Here is a 13,488-nt window from a genome sequence, read left to right on the forward strand (position 1 = left end):
ACTGTTCCACTCACTACTAGTCCATTGATAACTTCCTTTCTTCTTCATCATCAACCACACAGCCAAATCTTGTATCATCTGAAAACATCTTAATCATACTCCCTACATTCACTTCCAAATCATTGGTATATACCACAAAATACAAGGTACCCAATACTGAGCCCCGCAGAGCCCCATTGGAAACAGCCTTGTAGTCATAACAACACCCATTGACAATTCCCCTTAGCTTCTTTCAGTTTCCATTCAAATTTATTTGCATATCAGCACGTCAAATCATTTATGAACCAATGAAATCAGGTAGCATCTTAGAATGTTTCTTTTTAATTGCTTTAAAAAATTCCTTGATTTATTGGTAACTTGGTGCAACTTAACAAACACAATCAAATGCTTTGTCATAGACTGTGAAGCATATATAAATGTTGTTTACATCTATATATCAATCGAAGATTGTGCGGAGGTTAAACATTCCCTTCTCTTGTTTCTGCTCCAGGTCTAAATCCAGACTGTTTCACCAATTTTTGCTTTAAATATATTATTTCTTTCTATTATGATTTTCAAGATCACTTTATTAAAGTGACTGATTAAAATTATAATTCTAAAATGATTGCACTCCATTGCTTTAGGTTTCTTAGGTAACTTAAATAATGAATGTCTCAAGTCACTTGGAATGTATTCTTTGGTATATATTTGATCACAAATTTCTGTTATCACTTCTAATTCTGTTTCTCCAAGGGCCTTCAGATGTTCTGTTGTTACTTCATCTATGCCTGGAGCTTTTCCTGCACTCATCAATTTCAAAGCATTCTTCATAATGTTTGGTCTTTCATTTGCCTCTATATCTTGAGGACTCCCTTGAGGATCACTGTACAATTCAGTTATATATTCTGTCCATCATTTTGCTGCTTGATCGCTTTAAAACAACATTTTACCTTCTTTGTCTTTTATGTACCCACTACCTGTTATTATCCTTTTCTGTTTATCTGTCCAAAGATTTAACCTCCTGGTGCATAACTCTCATATTTCCGCTCCAATACTTCATCATACATCCTGTTATGCCACTTCTCTTTTAGCTGCCTGCATGCATTTTTCAATCATGTTTATCATCAAAAGTTAACAGAGGTGTTTCTGAAATGTGACATTAACAGTAAACATGAGAGATTCATCCAGAGCCTATTTTGGGATCAAATAGTGAGCATCAGGCTAGAACATGGACAATCAGACATGTTTCAAGTTAAGAGAGGAGTATGACAAGGCTGTGTATTGTCACCAAGACCATTCAATCTGCATGCAGAACAAATATTCAGAGATGTACTTCCAGGGTAAAGATTGGAGGCATGAACATAAACTTGTGGTATGCAGACAGCACAAGTGGTACTTTCAGAATAATATCGTAGATCAAATAAAATCTAGAAGTTTAGAATATGGATTGAGTATGAACTCCAAAAGGACACAAACAAATGGTAGTTAGAAAGAATACATTGTAAGAAACTAGAGTGAAGATTGAAGTAGATGGTGTCACACAGGAGCAAGTACAGAAGTTTATTTACTTGGGACAAATGATAACAGTAGATGGTAGATGTGATGCTGAAGTCAGAAGCAGCATAGAGACAGCCAGAAGTAGTTTTGTGAAGATGAAGGATATTTTAACAACAAAAAAACTCAAGGTTGTAAAAAGGGAAAAAAAGATCATACGATGCTACATTCTATCCACTTTCCTGTCTGCCTCAGAGAACTGGACAATAAGTGAAGATCCGTGGAAGAAAATAGAGGCCTCTGAAATGTGAAAAGACAGATGCTTAAAATTCCACATACAGACCATAAGACAAATGAGAAGGTGCTTGAAATTGCAAGAGCAAAATAAAAACTGTAAAAAGTGATATCCGGAAAAGAATGCATCAGTAATTCAGCCATTTGGTCCGAGCTTAAAAACTCCAGAGATCTCTTTTAGAGGGCAAAGTGGGGGGGCAGCAGAAAGAGGGGTCATCCTTGACGTAGTTGGATGATAATGTCACAGGGTGGTTGCAGATAAGCTGCAGCGGGTGTGTGAGGATGGCACAAGTCAGACGAGCGTGACACCACAACAAATCTCCTGGTCAGAGTAGCTAAAAGCAACAGCAGATGCAGTTTGATTGATGCAGCTGAAAATGGGTTTATCACAAAACTAAGCGCTTAACCAGCGTCTAGTTCAGCACCTAAGGAACCAGATTTTAAATGAAGGAAAATAACTTAAAAACTCCACAGAGCCATTTGTTAGTTATATTGGTGTACAGTAGTCGGTTTGTTAGTAAATTGAAATATATTCAAGAGCTTTTAAAATGTGCCTATTATTATCCATGCACCTAAGCAAAAAAACGAACAAACATTTTGGAGCCTTCTTGAAGGCCTGTTAAGCCAATTTGTGCAAACGTGCAGATCATCACTCAATTCATTTTGAGGTCATGACTAGTTTTGTGGCAGGGCCAGCTTTAACACAAGCTTTTTAAAAAATTGGCACAAATGATCGATCGGGGTTCAAGTTGCGCGGTTCATTACTTGCGGCTAAATTTCTGACCTTTTGCATTGGTTTTGGTGATTTTAGGCGAGCCGCGCTGATTAAACAGCTGAACTAAATGGAAACTGTAATTCTTAAGTGCAACCTTTTTCAGCATGACATTCAAACTATTTACCTTTTTTTCAAAATAAATGCTTTACAAATTTGGGAAAGGTAAGGAGGTGGGGGAGAGAGGTGGGGGAGAAAGGAAATGAATTTCAAATGTCAGGCTGCAGGATTGTGCCACTGCAGAGGGATCATGGTTAAAATAAATGCTACAAATACCTTTTTTGAGTTATTAAAAAAAAATAGCTGTCACAGAATTAAATTTCCAGGACAGCAGCACTAGGAAAAATGAATCACAAGTCAGATGGGGGTGACAGAACTGACGTGTTTGGAGAAGTTTGTTTGCACATATCCGTGTGTGCTGCCACTTATCCCAGTTGTGGTTATTTGTTTCAAGTTTAGCAGAGGGAGATACTAGGAAAAGTCCTACAAAATTTCATTTCCTTGGATCAAAATTAACAAGGAAAAATCCCTTGGTCAGGGTCAGATTGAACAAAAGCAGGAAGGGGGTCTGAGTTGCAAATCAAAATACATCAATCTGTTTTTCCCAGTTAGATGGAAACCTAAAAGAAATAAAACAGAAAAAAAGTAACATTTTGACTACTGTTTGAGATAGCAGCATCTTTGTTTTATAGGGCAAGTTATAGAGAAAAATCAACAGTTATCACTATTGTTCAGTCACATGAATGATTCAAAATAAACCAGCTTCTGGGTGTGTCACTGAGCTCATCTTCCTGAGTGTTCTTTGGTCCCATCTATTGAAACATTGCTAGAACACACAAGGAGATGTCGTTCTTTAAAACATGCACGTCATATATCAAAGGGGAGGCACTGTTACACCTTTTGTGTTACACTGTTGGACAAGTAAATATCAGGCAGTAGGCAGCAATTCCAGAATGGAAGGGGTGGGTGGATCCGGAACTTACATCATCTCAATATTACTTACAGTACAAAAACAGGCCATTAAATCCAGAAGTCCATACCGGTATTTATGCTCCATACGAGCATCCTCCCAACTTGCAATTATGATCGATCGGTTGTCATGGATGAGCCAGAACCTTTTCCAACTTAACGCCAACAATAGTGATGCTGTTCTGAACCAGATGGTGCACAACCTTGATGACTTATTTCACCTCAAACTGAACTACAGACAATCCACATTATCCATTACCAAGGCTGCTCATTTTCATCTTGTAAAATCCGCCCTTACCTCATCCTTTCAAACTCTTATCCACACATTAGTCACCTGAAGCCTCAAGTGCACCCACACACACACTTTCCAATATGAACCACAATTCAACCAAAAAGATTTGTTCCTCTCAATACTCTGACATAACTCATTTATCTGTATGTTCTATCCTCATTAATTTCCACTGAATCTTCCTTAAAGTGTTGATTTATAAATTCTTACACTAGTTTAAGAATCCCTTTATAGTAGTCTACAGCACCCAAGGGAGAAACTTAATCCAGCCCATGGCAGTAGGAAATATGGCAGCCAAGCCCACTTAATCGTGGGAAAGGCAGTGTGCCAGTGATCTGGCAACAGGTAAGTGGCACATGGGGGAAAAACTCACCCGCTCATCATGGGATGGCAATTAGGCTCATTAATGGGCCAATTTACACCAATTATCACTGAGCCCACTGGAATTTAGTGGTGGCCCAGGGATTAAATGAGAGTCAAATGGCTTTCCCGTGCCTTCCAAAAGCCATGCCCAGCAAACCCCATCAGTTTTAATAACAGCTTAGCGGGATGGCACCTCATTGTCAAGCACTCAGCCATTGAGGGGCCCAGGATCTGGAAAGGAGGGCTGCTGAAAGTTGAACCTTGCTGTCTAGACCCCTAACACTTCCCTCTCCTGTGACCCTCTCTACACAACCTCCATTCTGTCCTCTCCCATTTGATTCCAAGGGTCCAGTAATGCTCTCTGATTGATGGAAGGGGTCATCAGCAGTGCTATCCAGTGGCATTCACTTGCCAATAGCCTGCTCACTGACGCTCAGTTTGTGTTCCACCAGGGTCACTCACCTCATGACCGCATTACAGCCTTGGTTCGAACATGGACAAAAGAACTGAACTCCCGAGGTGAGGTGAGAGTCACTGCCCTTGACATCAAAGCTTCACCTGACTGAATGTGGCACCAAAGCACCCTAGCAACACTGGAGTCAATGGGAATCGGGGAAAACTCTTTGCTGGTTGGAGTCATACTTAGCATCAAGGAAGATGGTTGTGGCTGTTGGAGGTCAATCATCTCAGTTCCAGGGCATCATTGCAGGAGTTCCTCAGGGTAGTGTCCTCAGCCCAACCATCTTCAGCTGCCTCATCAATAAGGTGAGAAGGGGGGATGTTCGCTGACAATTGCAAATGTTCAGCACCATTCACGGCTCCTCAGACACTGAAGCAGTCCATGTCCAAATGCAGCAAGACCTGGACAACATCCAGGCTTGGCTGATAAGTGGCAAGTAACATTCATGGCACACAAGAGCCAGGCAATGACCATCTCCAACAAGACAGAATCTGATCATCACCCCTTGACATTCAATGGCATTACCATCACTGAATCCCCCACTATCAACATCCTAGGGATTAACATTGATCAGGAACTGAACTGGACTAGCCATATAAATACTATGGCTACAAGAGCAGGTCAGAGGCTAGGAATCCTGCTGTGGGTAGCTCACCTCCTGACTCCCCAAAGCTTGTCCACAATCTACAAGGTGCAAGTCAGGAATATGATGGAATACTCTTCACTTGCCTGGGTGAGTTCAGCTCCAGCAACTCTCAAAAAGCTTGACACCATCCAGGCCAATGCAAGCCGTTTGATTGGCATCCTATACACAACAAACATTCAGTCCTTCCCCACCACCAATGCACAGTAGCAGCAGTGTGTACCATTTACAAGATGCACTGCAGCAACTCACCAAGGCTCCTTCAAGAGCATCTTCCTTATCCTTGACTGTTACCATCCAGAATGACAAGGGCAGCAGTCACATGGGAACACCACCATCTGGAAACTCCCCTCCAAGACTCTCCTCATTGTGACTTGGAAACCTTCACTGTCACTGGGTCAAAATCCTGGAACTCCCTCTCTAACAGCACTGCGGGTGTACCCACACCACACGGACTGCTGTGGTTCAAAGTGGCAGCTCACCACCACCTCAAGGGCAATTAGGGATGGGCAATAAATACTGGCCTAGCTAGTGATGCCCACATCCCATAAATGAATAAAAAAAAGTCTCTACCGCACACCAGCAGCAGGCACTGCTCCATGTAGCACTGCCGGAAATGGAGAGCTGCTGACCTCCAGTTGGTCAGCAGCTCTAGATGGGTGGGATTTCCACTACCGGTTTCCTAAATCCTGGGGAAGGGAAGACGCTGGCCAGTTAAGTGCCCAAGACGCACTTAACTTGGTCAGGCCAACCCCAAAGATGCAGGTTTCCCACCGGTTCTCAATCTGGTGGGCAGGAATGACATCAGGAACATTAAATTCTGGCCTTTGCTTCTCACTTTGGCCTCTTGCACATCTCCCTGCCCACTCTACTATTCATAACCAAGTCCTCATGCAGGCATCTTGACTCTGTGCTCAAACTCAACTAAAAAGTTCCCTAGCCTTGCTACTTCTCTGTACTTCAAATTCCTATTGCTCAAACCCATTACATTGCCATACCTGGGATCATCCCCCTCAACTGCTTGGAATCAGTCTCTACTCTTGTGAAGTGCCTTGGGATGTTGACTATGTTAAGGGTGCTACATAAATGCAGGAGATATCCTTTTTCTCCCCATTGTATTTTTTATAATTGTGAATGTTCAAGTCTTATACAAAATTAGCAAAGTATTGCTAATCATCACCTTAAATAGTTCAAGAACATTGTGAATTAAAAGCAAACATACATTAAAGTAATAAGCTCTGGTATTGTAGGTAGCAGTGCTTTGAAAGTCCGAATCAGGGTTACTTCTACTGCTTGGGATTCTGGGATTTCTATTGTGTCTTTCAGAATTATGTTTGATAATTTTATCCATTCATCATTGGGCTCAATAGTTCATGCAGCTGAACATTTTTTTAAAATTCATTCACGGGATGTGGGCATTGCTGGCTGGGCCAACATTTATTGTCATCTCTAGTTGCCCTTGAAAAGGTGGTGAGTTGCCTTCTTGAACCACTGCAGTTCACATGCCGGAGGTACACCCACAGTGCTGGTAGGGAGGGGGTTCCAGGATTTTGACCCAGCTACAGTGAAGCAACAGTGATATATTTTCAAATCAGGGTGGCAAGTGGCTTGGAAAGGATCTTGCAAACGCTAGCGTTCCCATGTGTCTGCTGCCCTTGTTCTTCTAGATGGTAGAGGTCATGGGTCTAGAAGGTGCTAAGGAGCCTTGGTGAGTTTCTGCCGTACATCTTATAGATGGTACACACTGCTGCTACTGTGTGTCAGTGGTGGAGGGAGTGAATGTTTGTGGATGGGGTGTCAATCAAGTGGGCTGCAATTCAAATTTTTCTTTTACATTTTGTGATTTCATCTATTTTTCCCACGACAAAGACATATTATTGACATTGCCAATAGTACTATTTTATGGTGGACAAGTTTTCCTCAAAACTGTTGTTACACTAAAGTTTATACACAAAAACTCCCTGATATCCGGTGTATCACAACTGGTATCAGAATACAACAAAAGTGGAACGAAAGAAAAGTCCCTGAGCTTTATTACTGAACATCAATCTTGATCACATTTAATCTGCCAACTAATGTCCTCCAGTAGAACTACAGAAAATTATATTTCCCATACCAACCAACTGTAATCTACTAATTTTATCAATGCCATTGCTACTGAATGGCAGCTTCCAAATGTTTGAACTTTTCTTAAATTCTAAAAGATGTTACTGGCAAGAGGGAAGCATTGAATTGCATCAGCTTTTCATTTATCACCTACTTCTGAAATCTGCCCTGTACAAATAAATATCTAGAATTGACTCATTGTCTGAATCAGCACGGTGACATAGCTTTCATTATTCTTTCACTCAATTTTTACGCTGAACAGTTATAACTGGGTCTTTTCTTCCATCATCTTATCCTTGGCTATCAGAGACAATAATGGCAAAAATAAGATAAACCTGACAAACAAGAAAATAACTTAAAAGCAAAACCCTGCTGATGCTGGAGATTTGAAATACAAACACAAAATGCTGGAAAAAACTCAGCAGGCCTGGCAGCATCTGTGGAGAGAGAAACAGGGTTAATGTTTCAAGTTCAATATGCCTCGGAGCTCTGAAAAGGAGTCATATTGGAATCAAAACGGTAAATCTGTTTCTTTCTCCACAGATGCTGCAAGGCCTGTGGAGAAAGAATGGGAGCTTTCTAATTTTATAGAAAAACTTACCCAGCTGAGTACTAGCTTAAAAGCTTGTTCCCATTATTGCAGCCAGCAATCAGAACAATTTGTAAGACTCTACCCTGTAAGTTATGGAAAAATGATCTCCGATGTGATCCTTGAGGCAAAAAGGTACAGACCAGTCAATGCAAATATAGGAAGCACATATAGAGTTGAAAAATGAGAGAGACTATTTCCTCCAAATGGATTCTGATAAAGTGATTCAAGTGCTTAAACAAGTCTTCTGCCTCTCACTACCTTTCTGATACCTTACTCAGTACTTGATGGACCACAACACTGGGAAAGCATCAAATGACGGTCAGTTGCAGGTTATCTAATGTATGGAATTGTTAGAAACCTAAAATGTAACAATACGATACACAATATTACTTTTTAAGGGAGTGGCAGAAGGTAAGGGATTGATTATTTAAGACAACTAATCAACATCATTGTAAAATTTAGTTTTGTTAAGATGAACAACGCTGACACTTCATTCTACCCCCATTTAAAAGTATTTACATTCAAGATTTATTACATTCAGTACCTGCTTTAGAGGAGTGAGGTTGGGGGAGTAGGGAAGGCAGAGGTGGTGAAAGGGAAAGTGTGTATGCAGCATGTGTAGACACATGGAGAGCAGCAAGTTTTGGTGTACAAGTATTATATTTGCCAGGCTGCAAGACCCACTGGGCCACAAAATGCACCGGAATACTAACAAGAAAAATTTTGGGAAAAATATTTTAGAGCATATAGGTATTTATTAATATTTGCAACACTAAACAAAACCAACAATGCAGTACAAAGTTTTACTAATTGTAGAAGGCCAAAAATTCCTCATCACTGCTATCATATGAACTGCCACTTTCTTCAAATAGCACATCATCTGCACTGCCATATAGGACATTTCTGATACCACATCTCTTGGACCGTTTCATAATTGTCTCCTGTTTTACTAATCACCATGAACTTCTCACTCACTTGTGTCCCTGTGAAGTGGTGGATTGTTTTAATCGCCCAGTTGGTGTCAAGTTGTGACTTGGAGCTTCTATACGTCCACTCAGTTCACACAAATGCTTTCAATGGCTGGTTTATGCAAATGTCTAGGGGCTTTAATTGGTACATAAGACCACCTGGAATCGCAGCTTGCTGCATCTTCAAGTCCTTTGCCCTCCTTTTTTTGCAGCCTCAGTTATACTGATCACACACGAATAGGGCTGGCCAGGTATTTTACTGGTATTGTTCTCGTGCCTTTAATGTCCATAGTTTGCTTCAAGAGAACATCAAAGTTCAAGGGAACTTCATCTATATTGTCCATTTGCCCAAGTTCAAAACACATTTTGTTTTGCTCTTGCATTAATCATGAACCTGTGAAATTCAAATATCTTGGTTTTGTATTCAGCCAGTATCTTCTGTGCTATCCTGGTTTTAGGACACACACTCAAGCCTTGGCCTTTATATAAATCTGTAGCACCAAGATGTTGCCTCATCAAAATCTTAGTGTTGCAGATGCCACTTGCTATCACTACTCTTCTTGCTTCACATATAATCATTTTGGTAGATATAGAAATTCCATTTGCTTATGGTCTATTATCAAATTTTTCGCCTCTTCTTCTACCTATACATGGTAATTTTGCAGCATGCCTATAAGAAGCGTGCTTGACTGTTTTTATTTTCACAACTTTTTCCTCTTACTTGTTTCATTCCTGTATCATTTTCTTGGTTGGAGAGCCAAAATGCTTTTGAGCCTCTTTGGTATACCTTAACACTTCCAGTTTGAGTTCTATGTTATATAAATATCATTTTTGTCTTGACTACCGCTCCACTCTAGGATAGAAAATTACTTCTGCTGTTTAATTTTTTGGTGCAAACTTGATCCGCCTCAAGGTCTCTGACCAAGGTCAAGTTTAGCTGACTGCTAAACCTCCATGTTTAATTGTTTGACTTCTGCCTAGATTTCTTGGAATGAAGCTAAACTTGCCCATGACCAACACCTTGTTCAAAACTCCCGTTTCTCAATTCTTTTGGAAAGGCATTTTGATTCACATGGAATAATTTTTCCCAGCCTCTTAGCTGCCAACCATCTAATTGAGTTCTGTACCCCATGCACACCACCCAGGCATTTTCCTACTGGACCTCACTTCTGCAGTTTAGTGATGCGAATTGCTTTTGACAAGCAGAGTCTCACTTTTTCCAAGTCATCCAATAGCTTGCTTCGATTCCCTCCCAGTCATTATACCACATATGTGGACAGCGTAATGTGCAAATCAATCACTGCACCCTCTTTGGCCAATCATGTGTCAGGCAGTAATCCAAGGTGTTATATAACATTTTCTCTTTCATGAAATGTCAGAGCAGAAACAATAGCTTTTAACTCACTTTTGCACTACAAATATTCCATGTACTTAGCATACCAAAGAGTGCTATTAAATTACAGAGCAAGGGGGAAAAGTCAAGAGTCTAGACTCCTGGGTGAAAGATTTGGCTCCTCTTCGAGAAACCAAGATTCCCCTAAAGTATTAAGCCATAATGATTAAGCATCACAATCTTCAAAGAGAAGGAGGAATGAATGTAGTGGCACAGGTTCAGTGTAAGAACCCCTGGTGTATTGTTACAAATGCAATAAAATCTGTCTTCACTTTGGCTGGCAGATGTAAGAATGTATTATTTTATCGTCACGCTATAACTCAGTTTCCTTCTTTAACCAAAAGACTGCATTTCAAACAAAAGAAAAAGTCATCCTTTCCTGAAATATGGTATGAGTAGTCAAAAAGCAGCCAGCTCATAAACTGATCTTTAACTCGAAGTTGGCATTATACTGGAGACATTGGTCTCAGACCAGTATCTGGTGGCTGTGCAGTGCAATATCCAAACTCAGTGCATCCCCTTATGGGTTGCGATGAACTCAGCAAGGAGAACATTCTTGGATATACAGGAATACAATTCCCCTCCTTGGGCAACTATTGTTAAATGCTGAGAAGGAGCATAGTTCCTCTATTGCATTAAAAAATAATCCATATAAAGCTTTTGTTTGTTACATGAAAGGAAACTCAGTGGAACATCTGAAAACGTGACTCCCTGAGCGTACAGCACATGACTTCAGCACACTCCAGGAACTAGATGAGGACCTGACTAGGAAATTGTTTCCTCAATTTTATATTAATGTGGAGGCTTCACACATTGAAAATTTTGTCAGATATGAAAAGAGGTATAATCAACAACCTTGTTTTAGTTGATAAGACGGACAATCTGAAACATCAAGACTTGGGTGGCAAATGTCCTTAACCACTGTTGCCATTTTCTTTTCTCAAGAATGATGAAAAACTCATCAAAGCAGGAACCTTTTGGACACAATCCAATAGCACAAATATTAAAAAAAAATCTGCATCAACTTTGTGAGATCACATTGATGTGGTTGTGTATAAGGATCCAAATGGCTTTCATTTGGAGACATTTATGCCAGTAAACATTGATCTTGTATAAATGCAATATGATATTCCTTCAGACTTGCATAGAACTCAAACTGCTTTCAAAAAAAGATAATTCATTTTTCCAAATTGCACCAGTCCTGGAACAGAAATCCCAAACCACATAAGCGGTGGTTCGTCTGCCTTACTCTGGCTCCCTCTTTTGGTCTTTGATGTCACTTTAAATCTGACCACAAGTTTCCACTTATAGGGCTATCTGAAGCACAATGAACTCTGAAGTATATAATTTGTGGCTCCCCCGTAACAATCATATAAAACATCCTCTAAGACTCGTACAGCCTTATCAAAGGAAATCTGCTAAAATGCAAAGCTGTTTATCAAAATGTGGCCATTTTTCTAACGAGAGCATATCAGTGATGCTAAAAATGGGAGAAGGGTTTCAATATTCCATGGAGCACATACACGTTGCACATTGTGGAGAATCAGAATGAAGCAACAGGAGGCACACCATGCTGCCCTAGCTCTTTAAGAGTGCTATTCAACAAGTCCCACTCTACTGCCCTTTCTGCACTGCCCTGCAGCTTCACAGAATTGTTATTAGGCAGCCAATCAGCCCATTGGATCTTTGCCAGCTCTCCAAATGAGCAGTACACCTAGTGCCATTTCCCCCACCTTCTCCCCGTAACCCTGCACATTCTTTAAAGACAATAATCCAATTCCTTCTTGAATGCCTCAATTGAACCTGCCTCCACCACACACAGGCAGCACATTCCAGACCTTGACCACATGCTGTGTAAAAAAGTTTCTCCTCATCTCTCCATTGCTTCTTTTGCCAATTATATTAAATCTATGCCGTCTTGCCCTCTATTCTTCCACTAATGGGAACAGTTTCTCCCCCACCTACTGTCTCCAGACCCCTCAATTTTGAATACGTCCATCAAATCTCCTCTCTAAGGAAAATAGTCCCAACTTCTCCAGTCCATCCACATAACTGAAGCTCCTCATCTCTGGAATAATTTTCGTGAATCTTCTCAGCACTCCCTCTAATGCCTTCACATCTTTCCTAACTTGTGGCACCCAGAACTGGATGCAAAACTCCAGTTGAGGCCAAAGCAGTTTCTTCCCTTGGAATATGTATCCAATTCGTTTTGAAAATTATTGAACCTGCTTCCACCGCTCTTTAAGGCAGCGCATTCCAGATCACAACTCTGTAATAAACCTCGTCTCAGGTTCTTCTGCTAATTAACATATCTGTAATTTGGTTACCGACACATCTGTCAAACCATAGGAATATAGGAGTAGGCCATTCAGCCCCTCGAGCCTGCTCCATCATTCAACGAGATCATGCTGATTGTCTACCTCAATGACATTTTTCTGTGCTATTCCCATATCCCTTGATGTCAGTAGTATCTAGAAATATATCGATCTCTGTTTTGAACATACTCAATGATTGTGCTTCCACAGCCATATAGGGTAGACAATTCCAAAGTTTCACTACCCTTTGAGCCAAGCAATTCTTCCTCATCTCAGTCCTAAATGGCTTACCCCTTATTCTGAGACTGTCTCCCCTGGTCCTGGATGTGGAAAACCATCTGCTTGTACCTTGTCTAGCATCTGAAGAATTTTTCAAGTTTCAATGAAATAACCTCATTTTTCGAAAGGCCAGAGAATACAGGCAACGGCTCCCCAATCTCTCCTCATAGGACAGTCCTGTCATCCCAGGAATTAGTCTGGTGAACCTCGACTGCACTCCCTCCATGACAAGTAGATCCTTCCTTGGGTAAGGAGACCAAATCTTTACAATAATACTCCAGGTGGGGTCTAACAAAGTTTCTGTACATTTGAACCAGGACATATTTACTCCTGTATTCAAATCCTCTTGCGATAAAGGCCAACATATGATTTGTCTTCCCAATTGCTTGCAGCACCTGCATGTTAGCTTTCAGGGACTTAGGAATTAGGGCATCCAGGTCCCTTTGTACATGAATACTTTCTAGTCTCTCACCATTTTAGAAATACTCTACACCTCCATTCTGCCTACCAAAGTGGAAACCTCACATTTATCCACATTATATTCCATCTGCCATGTTCTTGCCCACTTACCT

General features: G+C 40.7%; 1 protein-coding gene across 1 annotated transcript in view; it reads right to left on the reverse strand.

Annotated features, from left to right (window-relative positions):
- The window catches only part of fmn2b (formin 2b), a 401,079-nt gene that overhangs the window by 297,789 nt on the left and 89,802 nt on the right, over window positions 1-13,488 (reverse strand). The gene's annotated exons all lie outside the window — the stretch shown is intronic.

This window comes from Carcharodon carcharias, chromosome 2, assembly GCF_017639515.1.
Source record: "Carcharodon carcharias isolate sCarCar2 chromosome 2, sCarCar2.pri, whole genome shotgun sequence".
Classification (NCBI taxonomy): Eukaryota; Metazoa; Chordata; class Chondrichthyes; order Lamniformes; family Lamnidae; genus Carcharodon; species Carcharodon carcharias.